The sequence below is a fragment of the Pseudonaja textilis genome, chromosome 1, assembly GCF_049901715.1.
Source record: "Pseudonaja textilis isolate UNSWEBS1 chromosome 1, rPseTex1.2, whole genome shotgun sequence".
In the NCBI taxonomy this organism is placed as follows: domain Eukaryota; kingdom Metazoa; phylum Chordata; class Lepidosauria; order Squamata; family Elapidae; genus Pseudonaja; species Pseudonaja textilis.
This window is the reverse complement of record NC_141990.1, coordinates 78929529-78945366: the sequence shown is the minus strand read 5'-3', so window position 1 is coordinate 78945366 and position 15838 is coordinate 78929529. Positions and strand designations below refer to the sequence as shown.

Below are 15838 nucleotides of genomic sequence, written 5' to 3'. Positions count from 1 at the left end.
CACACCCCCTCTGGTCCTCAGAAAAACATTTCTCCACGGAACCGGTCCCTGGTGCCCAAAATGTTAGGGGGTCACTGCTACATCATAAAGCTACATTTCCATGTAGTTAAGATCAGCTGCAGGTTCCTGGCAGTTTATGGTCAGACGCAAAACTGATTTGGTTGACATTTAGAATTACGTTTTGTTGCACTCTTTTCTTCACACAGTATAAGATTCTGCTGACAGGCAACAATGTTTTTGTCATTCTAGCCTCTGCCTATGTGGAGAGAATTAGTCCAACAGTATTTCTCCTGCAATAATAAGAAATATCTTACGTACAGCTTGCCATCGATTTGCAAAATTCCAGGATGTGGACCACAGTTCACTGGCCTTTTTTTGGCTCTATTTTAAATCTCTATAGGAAGGAAGTAACTTATCGACAGTGAGAGACTACGGGACTTACACAGTTAGTACAAATGACAAGCAAGTTAGCTATATTCATTGTCAGGGAAACTATGGTAAGAAGACAAGGTAATATGCAATTTTAAAATTTTATTCCTAAAGAAGTTAAAATTGTGAGAAAATTGTTCAGCAGCATGGAAGAGAATTAATATTATAGTTATGTATATGCCGTTAGATTATATATAAACACACACATACACAAAAGGGAGAGAGAGGACCTATTTATTTAGCATGTGGCAAATATAGACTACTATGGACTTAGAGTGGTTCAAATGTTAATATCCAGTCCATCCAGCCATTCAAGGATAGAGTGGTCTATGTTGGAAAAAAAAACAGACATTGTAAGCTCTTGATGGACATTTGGGCACAAAGTGATGGATATTTTGTCAAGGAGCACCACAGTCACACTGAGGGGTAGAGACAAGACTCCACTTAAACAATGAGTCCTGGCAGACACCATGTTGGGCACAGATCCTGTTTAGATTTGATCAGTGCTGGCTAGGAAAGTCAACCTGGCACCTTTTGTGTAGGGTTATCGATGTAACTGCCTGTATCTGGGCATTCAGCAGTCTTATTTGGCTTTCAGCTGTGTGTTGATGTCAAAGTTATTAGACAGCTATTAGGAAGGAAGGAAGGAAGGAAGGAAGGAAGGAAGGAAGGAAGGAAGGAAGGAAGGAGGGAGGGAGTCTATATTGCAACAGCTTATTTGGCTCTAACTCCCTTTTGCTGTCAACAAGAAAATAAAACCACATTTTAAAGGCAAATAAACGGGGAAAATCCATCATAATACCTACTAGTTATTTGCTTTTTTAAAGAAATTTTAATGTTTTGCAAACTTTGTCCACACTCGGGATAGCTACTTTAGGCATGCTCAAGGGCTTCCTTGAGCCTCCAGGGAATTTTGAGAAACTGTAGCATACTATAATACAAAATGCAATTGAAATTCTCCTAAGCATCAAGAGATTTGCTATATGGCATGTAGCAACATAAGCAGATACATGTGGGGAATAACACGGTGTCCATAGTGTCCTGGATTTCAGCCTTCATATTCATTCTGTTGTTTTCTCTAAAAATGAACAATAAAACTTTTTAAGATGTGCAGTCTTCCTTTCTTGGAAGAATAGTAAACCTTGTCTTAAAAGCTTAATGGAGCTAGAATGGAGTTTGAAAAAAAATAATCACTAAACCAAACACATAATGAATGATATTAATGGTGGCAAATTAATGTTTTAGGTAAGATAAATGGAGAAAAAAATACTCAGCATGCCTCTAAGCAGGTAACAGAAGTGGGAAAATTGGAGGTTAATCGTGTTTCTCCATTTAAATAATATAATGTAAATATTCAGGCTAAAGAAAGTGTCAAGAATTCTGGGAATTTTAACTCTAGCAAATCTGAAAAGCACTGGACTAACTTGATCCAGTGTTGCTTTATTGCCTTTATTCTACACCAATTCTGATCTTGAAATCACAACTACTTTCCTTGTATTGAGGTTTGACTGAATCCTTTCTGTATTAGCACTCCTACTTTGAGAAACACAGATCCAGGCATGTCCTGCTTTCTGTTACAGATGATATCATTACAGGTAAAACGAAGCCTGTAAGATTTACCCAAGCCCTTGGTTCATAATGTACAGTTTTAAATAGGTGGCAATTGAATGTTAATTGTGATTTTAACTGACTTTAATTGACTTTTAATCCACTTGTCCTGTTTTGAATACATTATTATTTACTTTGTGTTTAATGACTGTGGATTTTATTTTCTCACATTTTGGAGTAAATCCGTAGCTGATTTTGGAAAAGTAGGATATAGATTTATGTCCATGAAGTTTTCTTGGCAGCAATATGTATGTGGGTTGCCACCGTCTTCTTCTGTGGGGGGTTTTCAACTTCCAGTCTAGTCTGGGGAGGTGTCCCTTTCTAGCACTAACCAGGGCCTTTTAATCCAAAGGATTGTACAGCTATTTAGTTCTAATTGTTGCTTGCTTCTGAGTCTCCCTTCTGTCTTAAGTGTTTGTTATATTAACATATCAAAAGCCCTAGAAGTATTTCTTTAAAAGGAGGGAGAAATAGGAGGAAGGAAGTTATGCTAACAAGAAGTGTTATTCTACCACACCTATAAGCATTGCTTTCCCAAAGCAGAATTGGATACATCTCTGTTTCAAATAACCATACAAGGTATTCAAAACTGATTCGGGACAGCAAATGGGTGCCTGGATTTGAAACAGTGGAGATCATTTCATCAGCTGCCCCCAAACGATGGTGGGATTTAATCTTACATAGGGAATCTTTCCAAGTATGAATGAAATCTGGGACTGGAAGATTTAGATTTCAAGCATTACCATTTTGTATCATGAAGTACCAAATGCATGATTGAACTAGAGATCATCCCTGGACTTCTTCCTAATTGCCTTTCAAAGCTAAGAAAGCCATTGGTGCATAATGCTTCCCCACATTTTCCCCAAAACATAAGTATTGCAAGAACATATGGAAGGAACTACTAATATGGTTAGATTTCCTCTCATAAGCCTCCCTCCTTCTTGCAACTGGGCAGCAAATCCCAAAAGTGTGGAGCTGGAAGGACCAAGGAAAATTTAGTCCAATCTTCTGCAATGGGAAAGGAAATTAAGTTTGTTTGTTTATTTATTCATTCGTTTGTTTGTTTGTCATATGGCACATTCGCATCATATTTCAATTAAAAAGAATATAAATACATAAAACATAGACTATAAAGTCTGAAACCTTAAAAGGAAGATTCCAAAGGTATATCCAAGTTACAAATATAATTTTTTACTTCCTTTGTCGCAGCCAGAAAATCATCAAAATCTCTATTACAGGCCCTGTTTTGACACTGTATATTATGTCTTGGATAGTTTGTTTTTCAGCCCCACAGTCACAATTCAATGATGGCGTTTTGCCCCACTTATAGAGGGCATCTGTCATATCTAGTGCGAATTCATTTCAGTGTTGTCCGTACTACATGAGGCTGGTCAAATCCAGGCTTTTCCAAGGTGCAAGGAAAGCTTCAACCTTGGGTGATTTTCTATCCAAGGAAACTACCATCACTACCTATGTGCTCTTAGTTGCTTCTTTGGTTTTCTTATAGGAACTCATTTCTGTGCTAGCAGAGTAATGTGCCCTGTTGTCTTGAGCAACGATATTATGGTAATAACAGAGGAAGGAGTCCCGTGACCTGCTCTGTTTCCACTCCTCAGTCTCCTTAAGTAAACCCTACCTCTGCTGATAAATCTTTTAAAGAATCTCATTTTCAATCAGATAAATGCGTTACATATAATGTCTAGCAACTTACCAGTGTAAATGTGATGACTCATATCTGAAAGAATCTTTACTGTAAGAAAGTTGGCCATCTTATTTTTCTGCCACTAAGAGGAACTGTTTATGGAATGGTTGAACATAACCTGTTAGTTATAAAAAACATATTAAAGACATAAGCCTACAAAGAAGGAAGTCCAGAAAAGAAGAGACCATTACAGCGAGGAAACAAAACCAATGTGTTAATTGTGCTAAGATAGAAATATACAATAGAACAATTTATATTTGCTCATTTCTTTTTCTCACTTGTGCTTCCTGCTTCCAGCCATGGTTATGTCTCCAAACATGCCTGCCCATCACTAATTACCTGCACTAAAGTGCAATTGAACACATTAGCCACTAGATGGTGCTTTGCAAACTCAAGGGTACTATCTTTATCCATCATTATTACACAGTACTGATTGTTGCTTGTTTTGATACTAGTTTTATTGGTGATTTCTTTAATACTATTGTAAAATATCCCAGGCCTACAAAGATTCTATAGCAAATACATTTGCACAATGTATGTATTTGATTGTTATATATTTCTTTCACACACATTTTATTCTGAGTTATCTAGGTTTGTCACACTATTATAAAATCCCTACCATACATTTGTGGGATGTATTTTAAATATTGCCATCAAGTATCTATCTCATAACCAAGTTGATGAAGCAGACCCATAGCTCAGTTATCTGAAGCAAGGTCCATGAACTACTACTCTAAGATATTCTGGCATACAGACAATGTTCAGTTAGATGGCCTAGCACAGGGGTGTCAAACTGGTGGATGTATCACACGCAGGCCACACCCACCCCAGCTCCGCAAATGGGAAAAATGTTGCCAAACATCACATGATGGCAATGTGATGTGGCAAGTTTGGCACCCCATGTGCAACTTAATAAAAATGTGGCTTTTGCCATACATCTTTCCTTCCTTCCTTGTTCTCTTCTTTTCTTTTCTTTTCTTTTCTTTTCTTTTCTTTGGTGAATTATTCTAACCCATTTTCTGCTATTCATAGATATCTCTAAAGCTAGGTGTCACTGTGATGAAAAATATTCCCACACTTGATTCTAGGAAATTAATAATTTTCTCCATTTCCTACATTAATGACCTTTTGAAGGATAATTTTATAACCTGCCCTACAGTACTGGTGAAAAACACATTTGCTGATAAGAGTTTCTCTAAAACCCACCTAAGCGAAGACTAGTAATTTTGCTCATTTCATAAGTAGTTAGGGCCATATTATCGAATCTTTATATGGCAATTCGAACAGTTTAGTTGAAACAGGCCAAATATGAGGGAGAACATTATTGAGGCCACTGCCTCCAGCTGAAGAAATCAATCTAGTTCTCTTTTCAGGTTAATCACAAATGTTTCTTTAGTGGGTAATAAAGAAAAAACAATGGCTTTACTCATCCCTCCAATGTTCTGACATTCATTAAGAAATAAGATTTTTTTAGGATAAAAGGGGGTGGGGGTGGGGCTTTTTGGTTCAAGTAAACTTAACATTAGATTTAGTAAGAAAGTATCCTGAACCCGTAAGAAAAGAAATAAAGAAAAGGTTTATTTATGGGAAATAAAATGGATTTCCTCTTTGGGGTAAAACACTAGTGTGCCTTTTGCAACTTTCTCTGAGATGGTTTGGAATAGCAACATTCAAATTGCAGGGATTTGCAGGCATGTAACATTCATGTGATTCAATATTTTAACATACAAAACAACACCTGCACAATATATGTCAGGGAAGTCTGTGTTATCTTGAGCATTTATATCAAAGAGGGACAAGCTGTGGTCTGTAAGTTGTTCATGGCTCCTACAGATTTTTATACCTTACAGAGTCACTCAGGATTGCACCACTGACATTCAGCAGCACATTGTCAAATTAAAGCAGTGCAATTTCTTTTTACACTTTTTGCTTTTACAAGTAAGCTGTAATTTATGTGGGCAGTTGAATCCTAATAAATGCAAAAAAATCCACCCCTAGAAAAATCCAGTCCCTTCTCCTTTGATAACACTGAAAGTAGAAAAATACTTTTATAAAAACTCAACTGCACTTGCAGAAAGATTGGTCATCCATGGTATCCATAGGGAGGAATATTTGGTCATTTAAGCCTTCAACCATAGTCCAAAGGGCAGGTGCTGTTTTTTACATCACCAAGTCTTAGGGCAATTCTTGTGTTTCATCAACCCTACTGTCCTTATTAGAGACATCAGCAATGGACATAAAGATCTCTTGTTTCTTCTCTGTCTTGATCCTCATGCATTGATCTTTTGTTGTCAAAATACGCTTATGCTTGGATATTTTGGCAAGGTGGTTATTTTCAAGGTGAAACTGCTTTTGTTAAGAGGATGGGTGCTATTTCTGCATTTCCACAACCCAAGTTTGCAATGTTTTGTTTTTTTTTTTTTGAGGGTTGCCTGAGCCCCCATCTTTATTTTATGCAGCACAATTTGTTGAGGCCTAAAGTGTACAACATGAAACAGGTTGTGTAATGTTTAATTCTTTTGTAATGTCTAACATTATGAAAAATGTTATGTCAAGTTCTACCCAGGACCAGTATGCTACAATGTATAAGTAAATTTTCTTGGCATATTTTGCCACTGAAAAAAACAGTCCATTTTGCCCACTAAACCCTCTTAGGCTAAGGCTAAATAAAAAGGCCCCAAAATGTCACTCCTTCTGAGGATTTTGAAGACCATAGATGAGGTACTGGGGAATGCATGAGACCCACCCGAATATTTTATTGTGTGACTACAAATTTTCTTAAAAACCTCTGATGAGATTAGTCAAGCTTATTCTTACTACTACTACACCCATCCTTTAAAGATAATAGCGCTGTGTATAAAACAGCACCCCAAGCTGAACAGACAATCATGACAGAAACTATTTCAAATGCTTTTGAAATAAAGTTAACTTATTAAGAAGTGCTTTTCTGTGATGCTTGATCTTTGACGGCTGTTTCACATATGGCAAGCATTCATAAGGTCTTATTTATAGTCAAGCGATGAACATGAATAGGTGAATTACCCAGAGCAATTACATAGTTTCTAAGAACTACCAGTCTATTGTATTAAAATTATTGTACTCTTTTACTCCTTCTTTAAATGGAGTTTCTTCTATTAGTAGTTCCTAAAATGGAATACAAAACTTTCAGAGAAATAATCAGCTCTCCTCCCTAATAAGACATATGAGATTGTTGCTATCCAGTGGTTTGGGAATACTTGGATCTTTCCTGTCCTCAGCTTGATGATAAGTGATATATTGGATGGTAAATTGATGTTGGACTGGAAGGACAACAGGACATCTGCGGAGAAAAGACCATGAGAAGGGGAATGGCGGCACAGAAGGTAGGATTTTAGAATTCTGCTCTGCTCTCACACCGGCCTCAAGATCCATCCTTGTTCTCAGGATACAATTTGGGGAAACTTCATAGCTAAAAAACAAAATTGCACATTTTTCAGTCCTTTTAATATACTACCTTATATTAATGGGAGGGGGGCAGCTATAGATAATGGCCAGTATTTTGAATTGTGCTAAAATCAAACTGACAATCTGCTTGATTCTGCCACATTCTGGACCAGTTGAAGCTCAGGGAAATCATATGTAGAATGCATTGCAGTAGTCAAACCACAAGGAAATTAGGGCTATAAGTGACTGTGTAACCCCTCCCCATCTAGAAAATGGTGCAACTGTGTGTACCAGATGGAGTTATGCAAAGGCCTTCTGTACCACAGCTGTTCTTCAAAGCAAGAGCTAGATTGTATACCAACAAGGGGAAATTCCTGCAGCATCAAAGGTCAAAGATGGAATACCCCTAATTCAGAGGTGGTATTCAGCAGGTTCTGACCAGTTCTGGAGAACCAGTAGCGGAAATTTTGAGTAGTTTGGAGAACCGGCAAATAGCATCTCTCTATATAAAATTATATATATATATAATTATATTTAAAATTATATATATATATAATTTTAAATATAATTTAATATTAATAAAATGCATATATTTAAATATGTTTATAAGTTATAAACATGGATGCTTAACTGAAACTCTTAAGTGACTTTTGGATGCAACGTAGACGTGTGTAGGATTCCAAATTCAGAGGAGAATTAAGCTGATTTTAAAGATTTGGGATATGGTCAATCAAAGCAGAGCTTCTCCCATGCAATCCAAATTCGAATCTGAATTCCCCAAAGCTTCATTAGCATTTGAAATTATTCAGAGACAAAGACAATGTGTCTCCTAATTGTGATGTATTACTCCTCCAGGAACTGATGCAAGGAAGGAATTCGAGTGGAGAAAGGAAAAATAGAGGATTGTAACTGACAGCTCATTGCAAATATTTTTAGTGGGACTCCCCACTAAAAGGAGAGATGCTAAAGTAATACTGTATATTGTAAGTTTTCCAGTATTGAGTGCTGAAGTTTGTTTTTAACTCTCTCTTAAGATCAGAAATATCAAGCATTTTGGTTGCTAATGAAAAATAAGGATCTGGCACACATGATCATTTTCTGGAAAACCTTGGATGTTCATATGTTTCTTCTAGTGTGTCTCATTAGACATTTCTCAATTCTACTGTGTTTTCAACTGTTTGTCATTAAACATAACTAAGTAAGTTGTGTACTTGAGCTTTGAATTTTTGTAAGGTTTCTTGCCAAACATACCTCTGTTCTGTTCAATATTTACATACAAATAGTTCCCCAAAATGTAAAAATGAAAGCGGTATAGAGAAAACAAATAACTTCCTTTGTTTGGGGATTCATTTAAAAAAAAAAAAACCAGCAGTGTAGCTGTAATGGTATGTGGGAATGACCTTGAAGTCTGGGGAATGAGATACAACCAAGAGAACCTTCAGATAAAAGGCAGCTTAGCCCATAGCAGGAATGTGGGCAGGGCAAGCAGCTTAGAAGAGACCCTCCCTGGTTTCTTGGGCTATTAAAGACACATGGAAGTACTTTCAGATTTGCAAGGTTCTGCTAATGTAACATTACAATAAAATAGAATCGGGTCATGTTCTCTCTAACCTACCTACTACAGCTGACAGGAGCTATCTTTTTTGAAATTCTGCCAAATTCCTAGTTAGGTTCACTTCTCATGAATGTTTTCAGAATATGCTGGTCTGTGACTATAATAAACTTGAAATATCCTCAAGAAGAGAGGGTATTTATTATTATTAATTACCAAAAAGGTATGTGCCACCCACAATGTCATATTTTACAATCATAAGCAGATTTCTTGATTGTCAGAAGGGGAATCTCCCCCCCTCCAACAAATTCAATCAATAAATTAGAAAGTTATGGAAGAATTCATGTCTGTGCATACATGCACACTTACCACTTTGAACTTTGGTAGATTCATCCTTCTTTGAACAATCTACTATTTCTTCTGAATTTTATCCAATTGTCTGTAACTAGAAAAGTATTCTTTTTATTTCCAGGGGACATTAATGGGAAGCCCATATTGAATACCACAAGCACTTTGAAGTGGTCTGAAATAAATCAGGCTGTTTTGCACGTCACTGAATAAATTTTCAGCTGAATGATGAAATTGGTGCATGTTCCTATTGAAAAAAACATTACTTTGTCATGCTCAGAATCAAATTATTTCACAAAGTACTCATGGCGCTGAAAAATGTAAGGAAAGGCATCTTACACGCAAATCTAATTGCACTGCAATTGCAATTCAAGGACATATCCATGGAATTTTATTGGCAATGATTCACCAACACCACTTTCCATTATGTTTTTCAAATAACCTAAGAGCCTGGAATTCTTTTGTGGTCTCCCATCCAACTATTAACAAGGCCCAATCTTGTTTAGCTTTTTTCAGTCTGGACAAGGTTAGCCAGATGCTGCCACCTGGTGAAACACCAAAAACAAATTCTGACTCAATTTAATAAGAAAACAGTAACAAAATTAAAACATTACTCTGCTCGGTCAACCCCGTTGTGTTCTGTTTGGGCTCAATATGTCCTTTTTATGAATTTCCAATCAATCATGAACAGAGAATTTGTGCTGTACCAAAACTGAGCAGCTGAACTGATTTATAAAGCTGATTTGGCCTGAAATCAAACTAAGGCGTAAGTCATTTCTAAAATGAAGCAATTATTGCCTCTTCTTTACAGCCAGTTAATCATTTAACGAATTAAAGATATACATATTTACACATACTGTTTCTGGTATTTGAAGAAATCATGAATGAAGATGATTGTTCATTATATATAGAAACTTCTTTTAAATAAAAAATGTCATTCAGTGTTTGAAGGAAAAGACATCCCTCTAAACTATTATCACTTTTTTGAATCAGGCAAGAGAGAAACACTATTGAGCTTATGACTGTATTGCAACAGAAACTGGTAGAACTAGTTTATTTGCTTAATCAACTGTTGTTCTTCAGCCATGCTTAAATATATGAGCTTTTCCATAATGCTGACTGAAAAGATTGCCAAAGATTTTTTTTTAAGGATAGTTTGAAAATATGGGTGTTTCTTTGTCCAAAATATGTGCCAGATTTCTTTAAAAATATACATGAATGAGAGAAGCCTTGCCCTTATTTGCCTGGAGTATGATGAAAAGTCACCCTTGCAAAAATAGTCTGGAAAAAAGATGCATTTAGGATTTTTTTTTTCAAATATGGTTTATTTTTCTGGACTACCAAAAGATTTGAATCCACAAAGATGGCTGCTTTCCTACAAAATGATTGTCCCTATAAAGTCTCCCAATTAAAAATATATTAATTGCATTAATTAATTAAAACCTGTTTAATGTAAAACCTGTTAAAACTATTTTGAAAAAAGTAGCTGTAGTGAAAACATTAAAGATAAGATTAATGCAAGAATGTTTACACATTTACTGTAAATGTATATACCGAATAATAGAACTAACCAGAACAAAAAGGAGGAATGACTGAAGGACTAACTGGCAGATAGAAACTGAGTACATGTGGCAATTGCCAATTATGGTATAACCCTAAAAATTTATGCAGGTATAAAATTATGGGAATTTTTTTATGTATTTCAGTGTGAAAAAATACTAGGATATTTGTTTTGTTTGGTAAGTTGCTCAGAAACTAAAATGCTATTTAATGGTTTTACCTACCACTGGGGAGGGAATTGGCATGTGGCATCTTTTCTGGGTTAATTTAATTGTGCTGGAAACTGATGTACAATGTTCCATCTTTAGCTTGGGCACAAAGATATTAGGAATAAAACACACTAACACTTTTCATTCCAATGTCTAGAAAACCAACCAATTAAAATCATATGTCCTTGGTGTCCTGCATTTTATAATCCTGTCTGCAACTATCTGGAAAATAAGTGAGGAAGCCCCAGTGAGTTTGAGCCAATATTTCTTATCAGGAGTCTTAAATTACACATGCACATCAGTTTAAGCGTGGATATATGAAAGAATAAATGAATAAGTGAGGTTTCCTTGAATTTTAGAATATGCATATGCATACCTATTTATATATGAAAACATTAAATAATAACCACACGAAGTTTAACATGTATAATTAGTGTTTGAATACAGAAAAGAAGAACATCTAAAAGAAAATGTCAAAAAGGCTCAATAACTAAGATGAAGTATTCTCCTGGCAAGAGCTGATGGATTGCTTGGCAAGAATTTAGGTTACAGTTACGTTATTCTCTCTTCTACAAAGATGAAATATATACCCTTTCTAGGAGTTTGCATAGAATTCCAATTTGTTGTTGTTACAGAATATAATGACCCTTGGGTATACACCTGATTTTCCTACTAGAATTACTTACCAATTTTCCCCACTCTGTCCGCTTCTAACCATGTAACAATTTTGACTTTTGTGGTATAGAAAAAAGCAACTGAAATATAAGAATGATTATAATGATGCTGAAAATTTAGAGACATCTGAAAACAAAAGGCACACTTCAGTATAATTGTATGTCCAGTAAATCTCACTAAAAATTAAACAGAATTTTGTCATACTTCCAGTTAAATCTACTTAAGTTATTCTTATAGTGTAATCTTGTTTCTATCCCTGCCCACTCTGTAGTCCTTCCAATTTCAGTGGGACAAGTTTGCACATAACAACAAATGATTGTTTTCATAGTTGTAATTAATATTGCAGAGGTTGTAATCAAACCTCATATTCTATGGAGTTAATGGTGAGGATGTTGTCAGGAACACAATAAACTTACCCATGGTATTGTAGTAGAATTATTTTTGTAATAGTACAATACAATCACTTTTTATAGTATCATTTTTTGATCGGGTAATGTGGTTACTGGTTGTGCAAATGCTATAAACATATCTTGACTTCAGAAAAGCCTCTCACAAAATATCCAGTTATATATAAATTAATAATCTAGTGAATATGGGCTGAATGACATGGAAATTATGTAGACCTAAAATTGACTCAGATTGTAATCCAAAAATGTTAATAATTATTCCTTATCTAGGTGGAGAGAACTATCAATGATGTGATACATAGATCAATCCTGGGCTTATTGTATTCTTCAATATTTTCATTAGTGATTTGGGTGAAGAGGCAGTGAGAATGCATATCTCTACATGACCCCAAAATTAGATGGAATGGCTAATAGTCTAGACTACTGAAATAAAAGTCAAAAGATTTGGGCAAATGGGCTGAAGGTAAAAGTATGACATTTAATGGAAACAAGTATGAAGTTCTTTACTTGGGGGGGAAAAGATCAAATGCATAGGATAGGGATACCAGGCTTAATAATAATCCTTGGACAAAAGAACTTGGAATAGTTGTTAACTGAAACCTGAAGATCAGCTTGTAGTGGGATTTGGCTACAAAGAAAGCAAATTCTGATGCTTTAGGTTGCATCAATGGAAATACAATTTTCAAATCACCAGAAGTAATAATTCCACTTCATTTTGCTTTAGTCACACTCTGCCTCGAGTACTGGTGTCCATTTCTAAGCACCACATGTCATAAAAAAGATCTAGACTAGAGCAATTGGAACAGGTTTGAAGAGCAGTGAAAATTAATAGAAACTAAGTCCTATGAGGACAGATTAAAGGAGATGGGTTTGTTTTACCTTGAGATAAGATGACTAAGGGAGAATATTACAGCACTCTTCACATATTTGAAAGGATGTCATGTAGAAAAAAGGTCAAGATCTGTTCTCACTTACTCCAGAGAATACAATATGGGGAAATATTAAGTTATAGAGAGGCAGTTCTAACTGAATGTCAGAAAAAAAGATCTACCTAATAACAGCAATGCAACAGTGAAACACATGCAGAGAGGTGTTGGGCTTTTCTTCACTATATGTGTTTAAACAAAGAAAAACCCAGAAATTAAAATAAATTTCCGCACCGAAAAAGTTGAATTTGGCTGTCTAAAGGGTCCCTTCCAATTTAATGTTTCCATGTTTTTAAGTTAATAGATAACTACATACTTTAAACTGTAAATTTAAAACCAAGATTGCTGTTTATTTTTGAGATAACATACCTCTCATTGGTTTAATTGGTGGATTAGAAATGGAGTCTTAGTAGATAGCTCTGTACAGTGCATATTAATTGCATTAAAATAGCCCTTAATTTGTTAATGCTAATAGTGGCAAAATGCTATTATATAAATGCAAGTCATTTCTATACCTAATAATTTAACAAAATGAAAAGTAATCATTCTTTCGATCATCAAAGATGTTTTACATACACCAAATGTAATTCCATTGTTAAGGGACATAACGATAGTGCTGGAAATATTTTACTCTCTTCAGGAAATCCTTGCTGTGCATACAAATTAATAGAACATGTTGAAAACAGCCCTGTATATAATAATTGTATTAAGAGCATCATTAATGCAAATGATTATTAGGATTTTGAGACAGCTGGACACAGTAGCAATTTCAGAAATGTTGCTGCTACAGACTGCTGGTCACACATGCTGCTGAAAATGATACAATCAGCAAAAAGATATACAGTGTATTATTACTTGGCAACAGTGTTATTGACAGAACAAACTAATATTGGGAATTGAGAAAAGAAATTGTTTTGCGGTAAAAAAAAAATTATGTTACCAATGTGCTAAACAAACTGCTATCAGAAGCATGTAACAAAGTAAAAGTACTATAAATACACACTTCATATGCAACTTTGTATCTGGAAATATAGCATCATCTGCAGAAGCAGCAATCTTTGCATCCAATTTAGAATAATTAGACCATGTTGATAATTTAAGTGGCCATTCTAGCATCCTTTTGTACTTGAAAGGGTGAAAGATCTAGATTAACATATTTTCAAAGGATGTCAGCCAATTTTAGTTGAGCAGCTGCCTGAGCTGCTTTTAAATCAATCAATCAATTAATGGATTAAAGTTCATTTTAAGCAGGTCAATACAAATGATACTTGATAGCTTTGCTTTATACATTGTACAACTTACCAGTTACTGCTTTTATAGTATACCATTTCCATTCATGCCAAAGGATAAGGCCACCCAAAAAAGATGCAGTTGACCGGTGGGCTGGCCGCTGGCCAATTCCCCCCCCCCCAGCTTGGCAGGATAACCTACTACTTGTTAGAAAAATATTGTGCAATACATTCCTCAAAAGTAAGTCTAATGGCTTTAGAATAATATATTCTAAAAATTATTGTATGAGGATTGCAATCAGCAGAACAGTTCCATACTTAGAAATAAGCGCATATATTTATTGTAGCTCATTCCCAGGTAAATGGAGATAGAGTAGCAGCCTTAGAAACAATTATGAATTTTTTAATTGGAAGTTATATGCTATACTGAAATTTCTATTTAATAAAAAATGCAGGAGGCATGAAATAAATTTACTGTTAAAGATGTATACTAATAGTTTATAATAATATCAGCCCTGAAAAATACGATAGCATTTGAACAAATTCTGATTATAAATGTAGAAAGTAAAAAGGACATCTTTATATCATGTTTTTATCTTTCCATATAATAACAAATGCAGGCATTTGTCTTACTGACCTAGATATTTCTCTCTAATCCAGCAAAGAAACCCATTATGCAAAAGTAGGTTGGATCAGTCCTTTGAATGAAGATCTCTTTATGCATATATTAAGAGCTTATCTTGAGCTGAGTAGACTTACATGCATGTCTTATCACATATGGTACTTGGACTGTACCTGTCTACTTGGTGTTCTGTGAGTTTGATAATTTATTCATGTGCCTAATCTTTTACTCAGTTTTGTGTACCTGGCGTGATAAAATGACAATAGATGTGGAATAATTTATGGTTTGGTTGTTGTGTGGTAGTTGCTAAAAACTTTTGAAAGTTGGGTGACATTAAATTGAATAATGTAAATAAATAAATACCCCCATAGATAGGTGTAATGTTAAAACGAATTGGTTCTTTTTTCTTATTCACACCACGTAGGCAGTCAGTCCTTCCTTCCTTCCTTCCTTCCTTCTTCCTCTTTCTTACTACTCGAAATAACCTTGCTTGCCCCAGAAGAGAATAGCAAGGTGGTATATTTTAGAAAACCTTATCCCTTACTCCAAGGGAAAACATTTTCCCCTCTCTTTTCACACGCCTTTGAATAAGAGAAAACGGGGAGAGGCAGCTTCCGTCCCTGGTTTTATCATGTTCTATGTCAGCTATCCTGATGCTGAAAGGAGGCTGCCGTAAAGAAGCTGCGAATTGCCCCTCTCTCTTTTCCAGAGGATCCTCTTTGCCATAAGAGCTGCAGCAGGAGACGGAAGAGAAATCCAGTCCGCGTTTTCCACGTATACCAGGATAATCAGAGAGAAGTGGATAATAATTGTTAGAACTCGTTCTCCTCGCCTCTCCCTCCCTCCCTTCTCTCCCGAGCCATGCTGGGCCTGATAGGCTCAGCCAGACGTGTGTTTACCCATATCCGGGCTAGAGAGGAAAAGAAAAAACTTTCATTTAGACTAAAAAAACAACAACAATAACTTTCACCATGAAATCACACAGCAGGAACAGGCACGGACCGTAAGGCATTCTTCAATTTCTGATCTCCATCAAGGACTTTGGGAGGGGACTTTTCTGTCATTTTTCCAAAAAAAAAAAAAAAGGAAAAAGCTGTGCTGTTTGCGCGTGAGCGCGCGCGTGAGCGCGCCTGCCTGCAATAATCATA

The 15838-nt window shown here is 35.6% G+C and overlaps 1 long non-coding RNA gene across 3 annotated transcripts; it reads right to left on the bottom strand.

The window, feature by feature from the left end:
* Positions 1–1276: 1276 nt before the first annotated feature.
* On the bottom strand, positions 1277–15762 carry LOC148127693 (uncharacterized). Of its 3 annotated transcripts, XR_015744690.1 has the most exons (6): positions 15661–15750; positions 11518–11586; positions 9402–9607; positions 9084–9309; positions 3749–3857; positions 1277–1507 (listed from the first exon to the last, which is right to left on the bottom strand). It is a non-coding gene; the product is annotated as an uncharacterized LOC148127693 (long non-coding RNA). The 3 variants fall into 3 exon arrangements; XR_015744686.1 differs by having other exon boundaries at positions 11518–15762; XR_015744689.1 differs by having other exon boundaries at positions 9084–9153; positions 11518–15762.
* Positions 15763–15838: the final 76 nt, after the last annotated feature.